Raw genomic sequence first — 18,943 nt, 5'->3', positions numbered from 1 at the left:
CTTTAACGAAAAGTGTATTGATGGTTAGATTACGTTTTATTGCTGGTCAAGGCTGTGCTAAAAGACCTGAAGCCACTACAGAATCAAGCAACAATTACAGAAACATCTGTTGTGAACTGGGCAACATACTGTGATACTTTTCTAGGCAATACAGAAATTCTTTCTTTTACAGTGACATTTTAAATATGCAGTACAAATAGGCCAGAAGAAATGGTTTTAGTTACTAAAAGAACTCAACAGAAAAAATATTTTTTTCTCACAGATAAAGGAGTAGCTGAAAAAATGATCCAGAAGCCAAAGAAGGCTTTTTTTTCCACAGTAGACCAGGAAAATATTTCATTTGGTCATGCTATTGCACAAAAGGCATATTTTAATGCTTTGAATTTTGCTATATGGATTATGATCATGTCAAAGCAAATTTTGCAGTAAGATCCAGAGAAAGGTTTCACATGTGCAAGAATGATGACTTTCTAGAACATTTTGCCAGCCTTGATCAGAAGGGTATTGAATCCCAAAATGTTTTCGGTTGGAAGGAACCATAAAGATTGTCTAGTTCCAACCTCCCTGCCATGGGCAGGGACACCTTACCCTAGACCAGGCTGCTCAAAGCCCCATCCAACTTGGCTTGGAACACTTCCAGGGAAGAGGAATCCATAACTTCTCTGGACAGCCTATTCCAGTGCCTCACTACCCTAGTAGTAGTGTGGGGTGTTAATTTTAAACTCTGCAAGTAGAGGACTGATTATGAGAGAGAAGTTGCTTTTTGATACAATTTCTTTGACCACCTGAAATCTAAGTTCAATGAGTGAAATTTCCACAACAGCAGCAGCTCAATTAAGGCTGCAACTTTTCAGGCAGATGGAAATGCCCTGTTTCTTTGTTTCAGTTGGCCAGAACTGGATATTTTGTCCTTGAGTTCTCCTGGCTTGATAAAGTAAGTTATTTACCAAATTTGTTATTACGGTCTACTGCAATATTTTGAACAGTGTCATTACTGAAATGCTGCTCAGCCTTTGTCAATGCAACATTAAAATAGTGACTGGTGGAGTGGTTATTCATTTGCACTGAGAAAACATAGCTTGGGGTGAGACTCACTGACTGGTAACTCATGCAACTAAAACTAGACATCTAACTTAGTCTAGGCCAATAGCTCTTTAACTTCTATTATGCAGATGTCTGAAGTTAGCTGAGATAAATCTGTGATGACCAAAGCATATGCAAGCAAATGGATTTTGATATGGCACAGTTAAAAGTAGAACATGACAGCTAATTTTTCGCACAAAGCATATTTGGTGGTCTTGCAACAAGTGAGAAAGAGGAGCTTGGTATACAAAGAGAACAGGACTGCAATTCATTGATGAACGTTAAAATGTAATTCTGCTGGGATGCATTCTACATCCTTTACTTGTGCTATCATTCCCTAGAAATCCAGTTTTTCACTTGAAATTACTACACACCAAGAAAATTATCTTAATTCTGAGAAGCCTCCACTGTGCAACCTCTTTTCAACCTGCTCTATTAAGCCACTTAAAAAACAGCTTCACCCCTCTTAAAGGAAAAAAAAAACAAAACAAAACCAAAGCAACAAAAAACCCAACCAAACAAAGCCAGAAAAACAAAAATACGGTGAAATGGCCCTTACAGAACTGGAACAGACCGGGATGTGCAAAACACTCACTCCACTGGGCACCATTCTGGCTGATGAAGTTAAAAATTGCTCACTTCCCTGGGCATCTTGTTCTAGTGCCTGACAACTCTTTCAGTGAAGAGATTTTCCCTAATATTCAATCTAAACATCCCCTGGTGCAATTTGAGGCCATTTCCTCTTGTCCTGTTGCTTGTTACCTGGGAGAAGAGACCAATCCGCACCTTGCTAAAACCTCCTTTCAGGGAGTTGTAGAGAGTGAGAAGGTTATGGTGGTTGGGCTTCAGTACTGCAAAGCAAAACGCCATCTTACAGAAAGGTGTCCTTTGGCTCTGCATAAACCAAAGAGATTCTCTTCTGCTTTCATTTGCTGCCTTTTGGAACATGCCTATGATCTCCAAACACATCAGCCATGCCTTTCTGTTCTCTGTGGGGGAATAAAATAATGAGATGTTGTCCTGTGAGCAGGGCTTTATTTGGGAGGATGATTTTCAGCTCATTTCTGGGTGCATTGTCTCCACTTCCTGCCTTGCTCCGCTTAGTCGCCATGTCAGCATCATCACTTGCAGCAGAGGATGATAACAGAAAAGGAGCTGGAGAGAAATGTGCAGACACAATCAGAAGGAGCAGCAACCAGTATATGTAGGCATATATGTATTTAATCCTGGTCCTAAGTGTCTCCAGCTCATTAGATTGTCCCTATTCAGCCACAGCCCTCTGAGGGCTTGGCTTGACTTGACTTCAAGCACACGTTGAAGCTCTGCTGTCCCCAGTGAGACTTAAACTTGTGCTTAATGGCAAATGTCTGCTAAAAGATTATTTGCAGTTAGAACATATTTCCTACATTACAATGTATAACTGCTTTGTGGGGTCCTCCACTCAGGCCCAGAGATGGGGACTAAAGCATTCTTGACCAGAAATGCAAGTTAGTATGAAAGTGCTTGGTGAAGGCATGTCCATGGTCTTTCCTCACTCTCCCACTGGCAGCCAGGCAGCCAGGCCATCAGTGACCTTTTCTCGTGTCTTTGAAGGTGACACTAATCACCATCTCAGGAAAGGTGTTTTCTTGCAAGGTGGACACTGTCATTAGGAACTCAGTTGATACCACAATAATTCAGGGACATCTCACCTATTGTGAGTTAATCAAGAATGGACCAAAGCAGGACACTAGCTGGGAAAAGTTCTGCTTTTTCCAGCACTGAACACCACTTCGACTTCTCAGTTGCATTTTGAATATGTGATATATTTGGAAATAACATGTCTGAAAAACCCCCAAGCAAGCAAACTCCAAAGCAATCCAGCAATCAAAGTCTGGATCAAAGAGCACAGGTGGCAAGAAATTTTTCTTTCCTTGTGTGTGGTCCCTGATGCAGATGCCTTGTTTTCACAACACTTCTAATGAAAGCATTTTTATTTTTGGATGCTCTTTAGGGTACAATGTAATACATCAAAATAAATCATTGCATCGTATGCCTGTTACAGATGAAAGCTGATGCACCAAATGTCAGGGTTGCTTGCTTTGATGAATCAATGAATATTGACAGTTTTGCTAACTGTAGAGAAAAGAAATGGCAGTGAAGGGGAAATGTTGACTTGATACAAATATATAAATATATAAATAAAATTTCAATAAAACTGTGCAGATTTAGTGATGATATTGTTTCAAATAAGGCAAAATCTCTCCCTGTGCTTTAGTAGGGAAACTGTGTACAATTTCCCCTCCCATATTTTCACTTACTAAATTAATTCAGCAATCATCATCTTTGAAAAGGCTTTCATTTCAACTTTTGTGGAGAAAGCTTCTGATCAGACTAAGAACATTGGCTTCAAGGCCACTCTCCTTCCTGTGAGACAGGAAGTATCTGTGTGACAAATTAATGTGGGTGAATGCTAAGTCTTTAATGAGAAAAAACATGCTCTGTTGGATTCAACCTTTCATGTGAAAGCTGTTTGGGACCTTACTGAAAAGAATGTGTTAATCAAGAGAAAAGCATGATTACTGTCCTGTCAATAGATACAAGTGAAAAAGCATGGTGAAAATAAGGTTGAAGTGAACTTAAAAAAAAAAAACCAAAAAAAGAGTTCTTCTGTGCTGTTTTCTGAGAGCTTGCTTTACACTGCACAGTGATTTATGACAATTGGAATCTCACTATTTCTGCAATTAATATTACTGGATGCTTCCTATTCAGAGGAATGTTAATCATAATAATGCAAATGGAAGTATTATTGCAGCTATGCCTCAGAGTTCGTATTTCAAATTGAGCCAAAGGTTTAGTACTCAGCATCCTTCTCAATGGAGCATTCATTTTGTATGGATAGATGGATGTGCACCAAAGGTAAAATAACTGAATTAATATAAAGCAGAATAATATGCCTGGCATATAGTTCCCATTTTCCATTTTGCTGTAAGGATCTGATTTTCAGGCTTTTTAAACCAATAATAAATTACAGCAATGCACTGCTAATTACACCTTACAGAAGTGGTGTAGAGTATAAATTGCACTGGTGATGGACTTAGATTAAGTTTCTTATGCTTATTTTTAGCGAGTCAAAGGCAATTCGTTTCCAACTGGGCCCTGTTTAAAAGTTTGGAGTGAAAAAACTGTAATTATTTCCTAATATGAGGAGAATATTGGTGACAATATTTTATTCTACATACCTTTTTTCACTAAATATATTAATGGGAAAGGAAGAAGCAAGAACACATATTAATTTGGACATGTGTTTAAAAGATATAATGAGTATTTATAAATTTTGCTCTTGCAAATATTTTCTAAATTGTCTGCTTCATATTGTTACCTCCCTCTGCGCTCCCTTAGATAATTTCTTAGCTTGTGATTAGTTCCTTTATGATTGCTGATGCTTCTGGAAATAATTGGTCCCTTTCCTTTTTCATTCTTTTTCTTCCCTTCCTCTTTTTTTTTTTTAATGGGGTGGTAGGGTGTTGTTTGTTTATTTTCTTCCCACAAGTTTTGATTTATGAAGAGGGTGGGAGGGAAGAAGCCATAATAGCAATGTTTTTAAAAATCCTGCTGGCTTTTATTAAAAACCACATGAATTTGAAGTTTTTGAGAATATTTCAGAGCTCATTCAGAAACATCAATTAATATTTCAGAAAATAAATAACCCACATAAATAAGTCCATGCCATAAATGCCCTTTGCTGTAGCAGAAAGGTGTTTTTAATTTTCATCCAAAAGGAATGTAACTACCACGTTAAAACTGTTTATCAGGAGGTGACTGTGGAGGATGTTGTGCATGTAGTCAGTGGGACCCTACTTTTTGGAGAACACAGAGCAGTGACTGGAGCTGAAATGTCCATCACATGACATAATTATCCTCTTGACAGGAAAGAAGTTCCTGGATGGGGACCACATTTTAGACTTTGCAGATCTGGATTCAAATCCAGTATACACATCCTGTAAAACTTAAAACACTTTGGTGCAGGACTTCAGAAGTATCTCAAAACCCAGCTGAGTGAGAAGGAGGGGCCCAAATAACTTTCAGGACCAGATCCAACAGATACCCCTCTAAGTCTTATTCTAGGGTTAAGCAGTTATGTGTTCTGCGTACCTGAGTCTCACCTTTTCAAAATCACTTTACATTTTTTGGGCCTGTTCTTTCAAAATGGCATTCAGGTCATGATATAAATATGGATGTACTGACATTCAGGGGTTTGGGTTGTTTTGTTTGGGTTGGGTTTGTTTGGTTGGTTGATTGGTTGATTGGGTTTTCTTTGTTTAAGAAGAGATGAAATCACTTTGATGGTGCATTTGATGGGTCATCTCAGAGATACACAGGCAGGAATGTCACAGTAACTTCCAGAAGACAGGTGTAAATTCAAGAGCAACTTTAAACCCTCAGATTTTAGCCATGACTGCTAAAGGAGCAGAGCAGACCACCTCCTTATATTATCTGTGCTGGAGCTTATTCTCCAAAGTGGGAATAATAACACTTCTCTGCCTTGACAAACAGTTTAAAAATACGTATATTGAAAATCAGGAGGAGTATAGGTGTTATGATCATAGGGGATCCAAAGTCTACCAGAGTCCTGAGAGAAGAGGGTGAACAATTTATTCTTACTGCCTCCTCATTTCCAGGTGTCACAGAAGAGCATTCTGGTGAATGATGGCCTCTTCTGCTTTCGTTTTCTGTCTGTTTGAAGTGAGCATCAGTAAGAGAGGAGACTCACAAAATTAATTCAGATTGGCTTAGATAAGGACCCTGTGATGTTGATTAAAAACCATCCACAGGGCCATTAGCAAAGTGAGATAATAAATGAAAATGTGTTGAATCACATGAGTTTTTCTAGTAGGGGAACATCAAGGAGCAGTCTTGAGTCCAGTCTTCTTTAAATATCTTCATTCATTAGCCAGAAGACAGGAAAAGAGTACATGTTAATTAAAATCACAAATGATCCAAATTGGGAGGCACTACATAAATCAGTGAAGATAGAGAGACTAGAAACCTTAGGCAGGAAATGACAAAATGAAATGCAGCTTTGAAAAATGCATGCGGAGGAGAAATAATCTGTACGAGGATTCTGTACAATCAGCAGCAAGGAGGGTTCTTCAAGAAGCAGAATTAACGGGAGGAAGACAAAGGATGTGGACCATGGAGTAAAGGGCAACATAGCAGAGCAGCCATTTAAAAGTGACCTTTGCTCCTTTTCAGTAGACAGCTTGGATTCAAAATTAATTTGTGGTTGGCAAGATTAAAAGGTCAATGTAGTTTTGGACCATATATGCAGAAGCAAGTTGCCAAGGAAGGACATAGAATCCCACTTCTCTACCAGTATGCTACCACATCCTTCAGCCTTCTAATTTTTTTTTTTCCAATTCTGCAAGACTTTGTGCACCAGAGTGAAAGTAAAAAGGATGCATATCAAACAAAGTAGGCAGCCTGGGAGAGTTGATCAGTCTGGCAGATGCGGCTCTCAGAGAAACTACACACATCCTCTAGCTGTGTTCTCTCCTCCACCTTCCCAGTCTCGATGGGACTTTGTCTCCTTGAGACAAGGAAAGAGTTTGAGACAAGGAAAGAATTTAAGACAAGGAAAGGAGCTAAGAAAAGGGACTTGAGACTAATTAGCTAATGAGAGGCAGAAGATGAGCCCTGGTACTGTTATATACTTTACTTTGAACCTCCTGCTTGTAGTGTGGCACGTTTGTGACAGATGCATCATTGCTTTTAAACTGGGGCTCTTCGATGCCACAAGCAACTCAGATAGGACTGATAATTTACTGATGTGAGTGGAAACAGCAAGAGGCATCCCTGTAAGATCTCAGTCATTCCACTCTACCAAAGAAAGAAGACTTAAGAAAGGAGATATTTGGGATAACCATATAAATTTTTAAAAAATTCTTTCACCTTCTGAAGCCTGCAAAATCACAGAAGAGGAAAGGAACAACTGCTGTGTTAACTGGAAACCCTTAAACCTACAATAGCGGAACTGATGAATTACTCTTTTGGCAAAGGGATGGATGTTTGCGTAGTTGGTCAAGGACAGGCATTTAATTCTGAGTGCTGTATAGAAAACCTTAGTTTATTTAACAAATACATTTATTTCCGTGAGATGACTAAGCATACCCAAGTAGTGCTGACGCGATACTACAGCAAGAACCACAAATGTATAGTTGACTGCTTTAGGTACCCCATATAACAGCAGTTGTTTTTAATTCATTTTGTATAGCAAATAAGTTGAAATCACTGAACAAAGTGCTGATTTTTTTTTTTTATGTCTGTGTATTTTTCAGGTAGACTGAGAATAACACATGTCTAGGTTAAAACAGTATCCTACAAGAAGCATTTGATGGATTGTTCCTAGATATTTCTAAGAAGGCAACTACAAAAAGTGAGTACCAATTCCAGTACCTGGGATGTTTTAATTGTGTTTTATTGTTTAAAATAAAATTATGATAGTTGTAATGTTTCTTGAGCAGATTTCTCTGATTGGAGTCATGAGGAATTTCTCTAAAACATGTCTGTTATTGACCCGTGTCTATCTTTATTAGCTGACAAGGATAATTTGCATCACAATCCCAGTTATGGATTCATTTCTGCTGTGTCAGACACTCTAGAAACATAGACATTCTCTGTTTCTACTAAGATGAAATTACTTACATCTTAGTAGAAATCAAGAAGCTGCAGATAGTGACAGACAGAGGAGACTCATGGATTTAGTAAGAAAGTGCTGGTCAGTATGACAGGCAATGCTAGTAATACACCTGCAACCTAGTTCTTGTCAGAGACTTTTAGATATTGCTACAGAGAAAGACTCTAGCATGGTAGTTTTATATATGTTTATGGAGAGCAACATGAAAGAAAATACAGAAGCACTCATCTGAAAATCCAGTACATGGACTATGGCAAATGACTGCATGGGTTGATTGGATGCAGACAGCCTAGTTTTAAAAGAAATGGAGAAGGGAAATCAGTCCTATATCTGGAAAAATGGCCTTTGTATCTGGGGAATATAATCAGTGCAAATTTGCATTTGTGCTGAAAGTGACAGAAAGGGATTCTGCAATAATTGATACATTCAATTAAATACGTTCTTATCCTTGCAGATAAGAGATTTACCTAGGTGGGTGGAGAGCAAGGAAAGGCATTATCTGAAGTATGGTACGCAGAACATACTTTGAATGTGTCTGTAGCTTCAGTGTAACTGGGAAGTGGCATCTGGCAGAGGAGTATGACTTGAGGATGATATCAAGGTTACGGGCATGTGACAGGATGGTGGCATTGCCCACCGTGATCAAGAGGGAAGGTTGCTTGGAGATCGTTGCTGGGACATAGCAAATGGAAGGAAAGCAAAGCTGGAACTGTTCAGTACGCAGACAATTACAAGGAAATGGTAGAGAAGCAGACGCATGAATCAAAGAATCATGGAATATTTCAGGTTGGCAGGGATCACTGGAGATTATCTAGTCACCTTTCTAATCAAAACACGTTTTCTTAGAGAATGTTGCTGAGGGATAACCTTTAAGAGCTTTTCACCTAGAAGTGAAGGGCTGGGGCACTTATGGCTCCTGCCATATAAAGAAGCAGGAAATGATCACCTCAGCCTGGGAAGTCTTGACACAAGTGATGAATGGACAGAAAGAAATGTCTGTTAATGTTAAAATTACAGTAGGAGGAGTTCTAAAAGTCAAAGCCATGAATATAAAGTGATATTTAAATGAAATTGATGGAGAATAATGTGTACTTGCAAGATAGAATGAAAGTGATTAGTGAACACCAGTGCTTTAATCACCAGCACTACACAGATACTGGCATAAGAAAGAAGAGGCAGTTCCCAAAGCATGAAAATTCTGCCTGAGAGTTATGTCCTGGACTTCGTTCTTTACTCCTTAGGGAGAAGCCACTTACTCTTATAAGGAATTAAATTGCTTTTTTTCCATAATCTTAGAATCATAGGAAGGTTTGGGATGGAAAAGACCATAAATATCATTTAATTCCAACCCCCCTGCCATGGGCAGGGAAGTATTAGGGCTGGTGTGAGCTGAAATGTTGTGTCTGTAGCAAGAGTTCAAAAAGTTAACTGCTGAGAAAGATCTCACTGCAAGATAAAGACTACTCACAAAAAACAAAGAAAGAGAAAGAAAAAGAGGAAAAGGAAAAAAGAGAAAGTGTTTTCAAAGTCAAGGTTTCATAGTAAGTGGTAACAGTATAATGAGGTGGCAGAAAACTGAATGGAGTAAGGAAAAGAAGAGAAAATCTCTAAAATAAGACTTTTCAAATTGCTTGGAGTCGCTGCACATGGCAAGCTCTCTTTATTAAGAGACAGGAATTTCAGAGGACTTGTCTAAATAGCTTTTTACTGAAGGTGAATTCTTATTTGTCAAAGTAACCTGAAGACTTCTTTTCATTACAAAATGCTACTCATTGCAAAATGCAGTCAGTTTTTCACAACCACGATGCATTTGATAACCTTTTTGCTACCAGGAGATCTGAGTAGTGACAAAAGGTCAGAGTCAATAATAGTCTCCAAATTGGTTATTTCCTGTGGAATCACAGAATTTTTCCCCAGTTACATTCAACTGGGCAGTGGAGTCAGTCATGCCAGCTATGAGGGAATCACATTTTCTCCTCAAGGGATTTGTCCAGAGCTGCTTCCCAAGTATGCCATGCTGGCTGGTCCAACACTACCTGCGAAGTCTTAGAATTATAGAATATTTGTGGCTGGGAAAGACCTCAAAGATCATCTAATTCCAACCCCTCTTCCATGGGCAGGGACACTTTTCCCTAGACCAGATGGCTCAGTGCTCCATCCAACCTGGCCTTGAATGCTTCCAGCAATGAAGGAGCCACAGCTTCTCCGGGCGACTTGTGGCAGTGCCCCACCACCCTCACAGGAAATAATTTTTTCTTGATACCCAATTTAAACCTGACCTCTGTCAGTCTGAAGCCATTCCCCCTTGTCCTGTCCCTCCATGCCATTGTCAAAAGTCCCTCTTCCAGCTCTCTTGTAGCCCCCTTTAGGTTCCGGAAGGTGCTCTAAGTTCTCCCTGTAGCCTTCTTTTCTCCAGGCTGAACAACCCCATCTCCATCAGCCTGTCTCCATAGCAGAGGTGCTCCAGCCCTCTGATCACCTTTGTGCCCCTCTTCAATGCACACAGAAGATGAATATGAACAGTACAAATAATAGGGTCTGTTATTTTACTGTCTCATTAAAAGTAACAACATGCCCCAGGGTATATAGAGTATTTCTCAGGAGCAGCCAACACTGATCTGGAAACAGGATGATGTTTGGAGCTGCTCTCCTCTTGCAGCTCTCAGTGGAAACTGTGGCTCATTGCTGATCAGACTACTCTTACTCAGGTGAGGGAAGATGGCATTAGGTAGCTGACATTTGGTACCCAGCTTGAAGACACTGATTGTTGTTGTTGGCTGTCATGCCATTCTGCTGCAACCTGTGCACTCTTTTACTTTCTATTTTCCTGTTTAACACAATAAGGCAACTCCTATGTATCTGGGGACTTTTGCAAGAACTTTATATGAAAAAAGTTTTGGGAATAAGTTTTTGTAAAAATCCCCTTTTCCCAACAAATTAGAAACTGCTAGACAACATGTATGTCTTTTCAAATTTCCTTAAGTCCCCTGTTTCATTAGCCTTGATCAGCCTGTCACCAGAACTGCATGGCATGTCTTCTTGTTTACACTACAAATCCAAGATAAGCATCTTTAGCAGCTGTATATTTATACAGCATCTAACATGCTGGGCTCATGATACACTCCAAGCCTCCAGGTGCTATAACTATAGAGATGTTACATAATACTAGGGAGCTTCTCATTCTTCCCACAAGGCATCTTGTTTCAGCCCACAATATAGAGAGACATCCTTCTAAAAGGTTCTATTTATTCAAATCAATATCATGCAGTGTTAATTAAGCATTAATTGATACTTATGTCATATTCTCTGAGGTGCCAGATCATCACTTTTCTTGAATAACCCTTGAAGTTTGGCTCAAGATACCGGAGGTATGATAGAATAGCTTTGTCTTGGAGACTACTAGATTCATTATTTAGTTAGTTGGTTATATATTCTTTTGCTTATTTATTTTTGCTGTCAAGTGCATCAGTTTCCATAATCCTTTCCCCTCCCATTATTTAACAGAGGAGGAAGTGGAAAACAACAGGAAGGCTGTAATTAGCATCTTGGCTGTGGAGTGTGCAGTGGGTGGGGGGCGGCTGTAGAAACCAGTACAAACTCAGGAGTTTATTACAAGAGCTGTTTGTACATTGTCTGTCAATCGTTTTCTCCCTGTTTAGATTTGCAAGTGAATTGCAGATGTATTTCTTGGACACACCAGATTTTGCTTTTCTTTTGCTTTGCTGCAGAAAGCTATTTTCAGCCCAGTTTGTTGCTCCTGTTGTGACATGCAGGAGATGTGATCTCACACCCTCCAAAAAACTGATACACAACAGCAGTGCAGTAACAAAGATCCCATCACTACAATGTTTGGAAAAAGAGGTAACTTCAAAGCAGTGGAACCGCCTTTATCTGCAGATATGGTGTGTCTCAGAGAAATCTTTCCCTAGGGATACTTATTGCTCATCTCCTTGTAGGTTTAACAAATACACCAAAATATCATAGTATCTTCCTTTTGAAAACCACGTGTTCTGTGGAGAGCATTAATGACATAGGCTTAACCCACAGCCTGCACAGCTGTTTAGCCATACCCCCCACCTCCATGAACAGGCTGAGCCATCCCGAAGCTCTGGCAGAGTTTTGCTGCTTTTATGATCTTTCAGAGTTTCACTCAGGGTTTCTTTATGTATCTCTGGATGATCTCATAATGTACTTCATAGACCTATCTAACAGTGCCATGCATGAGGCCAACACAGCTTGTGTGCGCTGCAGTCACAGCCAGTGACTCCGAACAGCACAGATGCTCAGTGCGAGCTGTGCATCCTCAGTCCCCTCTCCATGCTTGTATATCTTCTCCCTTGCAGCAGATGTGTAGCTCCTATAAGCACTGTGGCATTGTCCTAGAGCAGGTCAGAACCCCACTGTGCCATGGCCAAAGCTCCTTGACACCCCTTTACTTTGCAGCCCTGACTGAGCAGCACAGCCTGTGGTGCCACGTGCCACCCCTGGGGACTGTGTGCAAGCCCTTGTTGTCAGCCACAGCCATGGTAGAGAGCTGACTTACTGTGGACTCAAGGCAACTATGCATGCCGGGATTTTCATCCCAGTTTTCTTTTCATAAAACCATAAAACCACAGACTAACAGAATGGTTTGGGTTGGAAGGTACCATGAAGATCACCTAGTCCCAACCCTGTGCCACGGGCAGGGACACCTTCCACTAGACCAAGTGGCTCAAAAGCCCCATCCAGCCTGGCCTTGGACACCTCCAGGGATGGAGGAGCCGCATCTTCTCTAGACAGCCTCTGCCACTACTCTCATAGTGAAGAATTTCTCCCTGGTATCTAATCTCACCCTGCCCTCTGTCATAGTTTGAACCATTTCCCCCTGTCCTGTCCTCCACACCCATGTGAAAAGTCCCTCTCCAATTCTCTTGTAGCCCCTTTAGGTACTGAAAGATGATTTTGCTCACTCATATTAGCTGAGGTAAACTCACTTTGTTCATGGTGAAACTTTCAAATGCTCTGGCTGTCCCAAGTTAGGCTTGTTTTAATTTACAGGTTCTAATTAGACATTGACTTTTAAGGTGAGGTGACAGTGGCGTGAGGGAGCAAAATTTGCTTTGGGGCACATAAGCATACTTTCCATTTTGCAGGAGAGCATGAAATGTTTCTGTGTGAAAAAAGCAGAGCTTTTTCATCTCATTTTAATGCTAATTATGCAACTCTGTCTATCCTCAACTCTGCTGCTGGGGAAGTTTGTGTTTTGTGTGCTTTCTCACTGAAGTTGAGAAGCCCCTGCATGTCATCAGGCAAAAAAAACAACAAGGTGAGTAGGGGCATTCATTTCTCATGCAACAGGATAACCCAAATACCAGAAGTATGGGAAAATAAATAAAAGTGAGTTATAGGATCTGTCTTCACCTGGTACAAGAAAGCACCCTTGAGTACCATTGTTGCAAAACTGTTCAGCATGTGTTTAACTCCCGTGAGGAGTCCTGTTAAGCCCTAACTTGAAGGACAGGCTTAAATGCAGAAGACAAAATACACTTGAACATGTGAGATTCTTCCCCAGTTCCATTTTGTAATAACAGCATAGTGTTACCAGTGATAATAATGGACAGTCATCAATTTGGTAACCTTTAGGTGCCTTTGAAGTGGAGCAGTCTCTTTTTTTGCTCTGTGGCTGAATTTTTAAATAGTTTATTTTCTTGTGCTGGATGCCAAGCAGACATGGCTCTTACCTGGTCTAGGCAAAGAAGCAAGTTCTTTATTTTATCACATTTAACCTGTTCACAGGAATAAACTAGTCTGACTAAGATGAAATTACTATCCTGAACAAGTATAGTGCTAGTAATATTAGCAATATATATAAATAGTATGTGTATAGATGACTCTTATACTGTTAGTATATTGCCAGTATATTCACCTAATGTGTCCTTATTGGTAAAGAGGAGTTTTAATAGAGATATCAGCACCTCTGAATCACAGGCCAGACAGACAAGTTCCATGTGACCATGTTCACAAGGATCTTCCAAATCTACCTGGACCAACAAATACAAGTGCTTATGAGAACAGCAGCCCAAGTACAGAGAATTCAAAGGCTGGAGAAATGTATTTCTGAGCTGGACATTGGCTGAAGGAGGATTGTTCGTTCCTGCATGATGAAAACAATTTGTTTTCTTCATGGATTGCTAAATGCAAGGTACTTATGGGGAGGGGAAGGTGGGTGCATGCCTGAGGCATGCACTCAGACCTACAGAGCATTCAGTCCATTCGGGAAAATAAAAATTAGCTTGGCCAACCTCATGCAGAGTTGCTGTCCTGTTTGAGGCAAACACACAATTCACCTGCAGTCCTCACTTCTTGCTATCTGTGCCAGGGAACTGGCACTTTCACGTATAATTACCAGGCATTAAGGAATAATTCTTCTGGCTCTCCCATCAAGGACAGAACAGAAGAGGCTCCTCAAGGAGCTTCTCCAGGAGGCAAAGGCAGAATAAGCTGTTTATATTTACAGGATCTTAATTCACCCATATTAGACTGTGTATAAATGATGCAGCTGTGCTGGGCAGTGCTCAGCTGTAGAATTTTCTCCAAGGGTTGTTCCCAGTTAGACTCAGCCACACCCCGAAAGATGTTGGCCAAATATCCTACTGTCCATAAAACATGTGCTCTGGAGTCATAGGTGATGGACCTGAAAGGACATTTTAGCACTTCTCCTGCACACTTCCTTACAAAGGAGACTACCCTTGACCCTGAGAGCCTGAGGACTGAGTTTCAAGCTGCCATTTATCAGGACAGTGTTTTTGAATTTCACTTTATTTTCTTAATTCTACTGAGGATGGTTTTTTGCATTTTAATGGTGTGACATTTGCCAGGGAAAACATTTGCTGCAATAAATCTCTTCAAAATCTCCACCGAAATCTCATCTATTGCTTGACATTAATTTCAATCCTTTCCACTGCAGCTGTCTCCCTGCAGGTTTCATCTTTATGCTGGAAGACAGGGATTTGCTCATCCTGCTCCACTGCTCTCAGAGCAGCCTCTGGGTATTACATGGTGGTAGGGCATAGGGGAAAGTTTTGTATTTTTGTAGCTAAATGCAGTGGCATAATTTTCACTTTGTTGCCTCTTGTTTGATCTTTTTTGATCTCTTTAACCAATTGCTTACCACTCCTGGTGATCTGTTAACACACTTACTCAGCTATTAGAAGTTCCATTTAATCTGGGAATAAATCCACTGGCAGAACTGTTTTCCCTGTTTTCAATTGCCCTGCCTATGTGGAGAATCTACAGCAACCACCTCTGTTCCATTGGCTCTTGGAGAGGGACATTGTCTTTCTCCCTCCCACTACACTGGCCAGCCATTGTAAAAGAGAAAACCATGTGTGCCATGACAAAAGCAAACAGCACATGTGCACTGACAGAGTTTTCTCTTTGGACAGGAGAACTGTGTAGCTGCAGCATTGCACTCTCCCAGGAAGAAAGCAGGAGATCTGCTGTAGGAGGTCAAAGAGCTGATGGCAGCCTAAAAACCATACTCCCAGACATTATTCTGTTAATTGTTTGAGAAATTAAATCAATTTGCAAGCCCATGCAAGGAGTATAAAACTGAAACTCATAAAAAAAAATTTAACATTGAGATTTGCTGACAAGACCTTGGGGCAGCAGACAGGCACCTCTGGGGCACCTCTAAGAGGAGAATTCTGCTTTCTGCCTGGACATACTGGATTCTTCTTCAACAAAATATGTGAGCTGGACCTGCTACATGTTGGAAATAGAGCAAAGAAATACTCCAAAGGAAAAAAAAAGAAACATAAGTCACCTTGTTTGTTTCTTTGCTCAGTATTTGAAAGCCTGTAGTTGTCATCCAGGGGGAAAACTGGGGGAATCAACTGGGACAAGAATTGCTTTGTGATGGCATGACTTGCTGAAGTGATGAAATGCGTGACGTTTCCTGACACATGCATATTCTTAGTAGCTGCTGATGAGACAGGATGAGTGGTAGTGCAAATGTTTGCTAACTTGAGGATGGCCTCTGATACAGAAGGTATGCAGAGCTATCTTGGAAGACTGTCACAGCCAGGCACATAAGTAACAGGGAACAGTGGTGGGTGTTCATTCTCCAAGGACGCCTGAAAGATTATGTCCAAAAAACCCATGAATCATGTCACTGGAACCCTTTCCAAGTCATGATCATCTTGGAGTGCTGACCATCCATGCTGGGGTTGCAGGAACTCATGTAGGCTGTAGCTTTGCAATATTAAGAAGCAGGATATGGATTTAAGAGTTGACTCTGGGCTCCAGTTTGAAAAATGGTTGGTTGTTTTCCCCTGAGATGTTTTTCCATAGTCATACCAGAGGAATTGTCAATTTCATGACTTTCTGAGACAGCTTGGATTTTCTGGGAAGACACCTGTGTCTATTTTTCCTCTTGTTCTTTGGCCATCTCTTTTATTTTTCCAGGCTTGCCTCCAAACTCTATGAGTGCATTTTGAGTCTTAGGTCAGTCACTCCCTGGTGAAAATAAATGTATTTAGAAAATCATCTGGAAGTCCAGATCAAATATTTTAAAAAAACACTGCCCTTCAGCTCACCAAAGCCCGGACCACTTGTGTCTCCTTTATTTTCTTTATGACCTTTACAAAAATTTTCATAAGAATAGGTGGCTGCTCTTGGACTAACAATGTTTCTCCTATCTGTGTCTCTCTGTTGGTGGAGGATGATAATAGCAGAAGAGAGATAATTGTGCTTTAATTGGGTTCTGCTTGTTCAAAGAAGGAGGGGATAAGGGATGTTGTTTGGTTCCCATGGCCTTGTAGATAAGTTTCCATATAATGCCAATTAAGAGCAAAATAAGGAGTATGCAAAACAGATGACAACTGCTCTCACCAGGAATCGTTCTTTTGTGGCTAAACCAATGGGGCCTTCAACCAAGGGTGCGCTTTTAGCTGCTGGAGTTTCCCTTGATTTTTTTATTGCATTTTGCATAAGCTTTGCTGCTGAATGGATCAAGTCTAGAAAAGTTTAAGATGACTGTGACAGGGGGAGACTTGCAATTGTACATATATATATGTGAGCATGTGTGTACACTTGCCAAAAGGAGAAAGGAAAGTCAAATTAAGTTATTTTTTCCCCTATGAGTTATTTTTATTTTGTTTTTATTTCAAAGGGAGCTATTGTGTCTAGGGAGAAGTCAAGGGGGAGTTTTCTTCTCTTTTTATGCATTTTTTTTTCTTTCTCCTTGTTTGTTAGTTTTAAGGGTAATTATTCACCGGGGCCTTTTCGACTGTCAAATGCAACAAAAGGTAATCCAGCCTCTTCTCTTCCCTGCCCCCACACTCGCCTTTTCCTCCAAACAAAAGCAGCCTTTGTTGGGAATGGTCATCATTTCACAGGGATTCTTCTTCATCCCACAAGTTAGGAACGCTCTTCTGCTTCATATCCAAGTGACCTCTTACAAACACAGGGAGACTCAGGATGTGGCAGCTGATGCTCTGCCCTGGATGATGTTGCCCATCAACACTTGCCATCTTGATGACTAGGTGCTCTGAGTACTTTCTTTTCCTTCAAGCAGGATTTCTAACTTACTACAAGAACTGTTTATCCATTTATCTACAGTGCATAACCCATCATTAATCAGTCTCCATCTAAAGGTTCGTCCTTAACAACTGATTTGGGTTTGCAGCTGTGTTTGACGGGGGCGAGCCCTCTGACTTGCCAAATAGTGCTTTCTTTTTTCTTCATGATTTTCAGCTCCTTGCTGTTAAGGAAGCACATAGGGAAAAGAGCACTGCTCAATGCTGATGCATTTGCAGAAAGAATTATGGTCCTTATAAACGGATCAATATATGCCAATCTCCAGCTTCATATAAATATTTGCTTAGTTAGTAAATTGATCTTGTCCTTGATTTGCCATAATTTAAGTCTATGAAGCTATAATCAAGACTCCTTGATAATAAAAAGAACCCATCAGCAATTATACTCATTCACTTCCCCATATTCAAGGCTATTTCAGCATTTCACTGATAAACTCCTGTTTTCAATCAAATTTGCAACATAAAAATCAACACTGCGCACCAGTTAATGATGTTGGAGTATTTCGTGTGTGGCATTTTGAAGTTCTATCAGTGCGGAGATAAGAGTGATTTCTGAGGGACTTCTATCTGATACGGAGAAAAGATTTTGCTAAAAGTATACCTAAAATCTTCTGTCAAAACTCAAACTGAGTATCATTCTTGTGGATTTAAATGTCCTTTTGTATTTCTGAAAGTTTCCGGTAGCCAAATTTCTTGGAAACAGGAGCATCTAGGGATACCTAGCATCTAGGGATGCTTCTGTCATATATTTCTTACACCAAATTTTTATGTAACTATCGAGTAGTTTGAGTTACATCAGAGAGCTTTTGCACTAAATGCTAGACTTCCTATCCCCAAATATTTTTGTTCTGTGTAGAGGAAATGGACAAAAAAATGTGTCTGTTAAGAAATGTTATTTCTATTTTTCAAGCGGGGAGTGTGGTCTGAGGGAGATTTGTACTCTCATAGTGTCACAGAGGAAGCATTTTAAGGAAATAAATTGAAGCATCCCAGGGTTTGTTCTGGTCCGCATTGCAATAGTTTGGACTCCTTCCTCTCAGCAGATATATATGTACATATATATATAATAAGAACCCAAAGGAAGGCATATTTTAGTAACCAATAATGGGAATAGACTTGTAGGTAGATGCTGGTAAGGACACTAGATGGCAAAAGTCATGGGTTATGCTCAGTGGAGGAAAGGGCTAAAATCCCTTCAGTTTGTCAGTGACTGTGTGCATGGCTATAAGACAAAGTTCTCTGTCCTTATGGTTTTTCAAGGTTGACATTACTGTTACTTTGAGTCATGGCATTTTCAAGGTTAACCCATTGTTGTCACCTACCATAGCCCTGGTAGGCAGCTAACCCTTACACAACCACTTGCTCACTTCCACACATGGGATAGAGAATTGGAAGATTAAAACTCTAAAAGCTCATGAGATCAGAGAAAGACAATTTAACAAGCAAGGCAAATGTCATGTACACAAGAAAAGCCAAAAAAACCCCATTCATTACTTTCATCAGATGTTTGGCCATCCCTGAGAAGTCAGGGTTCCATCACATATAATGGTTACTTGGGAAGACAAGCATAGCACCGTACCAGCTGCCGTGGAGTAATTTAACCCTA

General features: G+C 40.3%; 1 protein-coding gene across 5 annotated transcripts in view; it reads left to right on the top strand.

Annotated features, from left to right (window-relative positions):
* TENM4 (teneurin transmembrane protein 4) overlaps positions 1–18,943 on the top strand; it is a 1,366,951-nt gene that overhangs the window by 960,207 nt on the left and 387,801 nt on the right. For all 5 annotated transcript variants that reach the window (XM_048294397.1, XM_048294400.1, XM_048294398.1 and 2 more), the window contains one exon: positions 7,401–7,498. The gene's annotated coding sequence lies outside the window, so the exon portion shown is untranslated. The remainder of the gene's footprint in view (positions 1–7,400; positions 7,499–18,943) is intronic.

Source organism: Corvus hawaiiensis, chromosome 2, assembly GCF_020740725.1.
Source record: "Corvus hawaiiensis isolate bCorHaw1 chromosome 2, bCorHaw1.pri.cur, whole genome shotgun sequence".
Lineage (NCBI taxonomy): Eukaryota > Metazoa > Chordata > Aves > Passeriformes > Corvidae > Corvus > Corvus hawaiiensis.
This window is presented reverse-complemented; position numbering and strand designations above follow the sequence as displayed.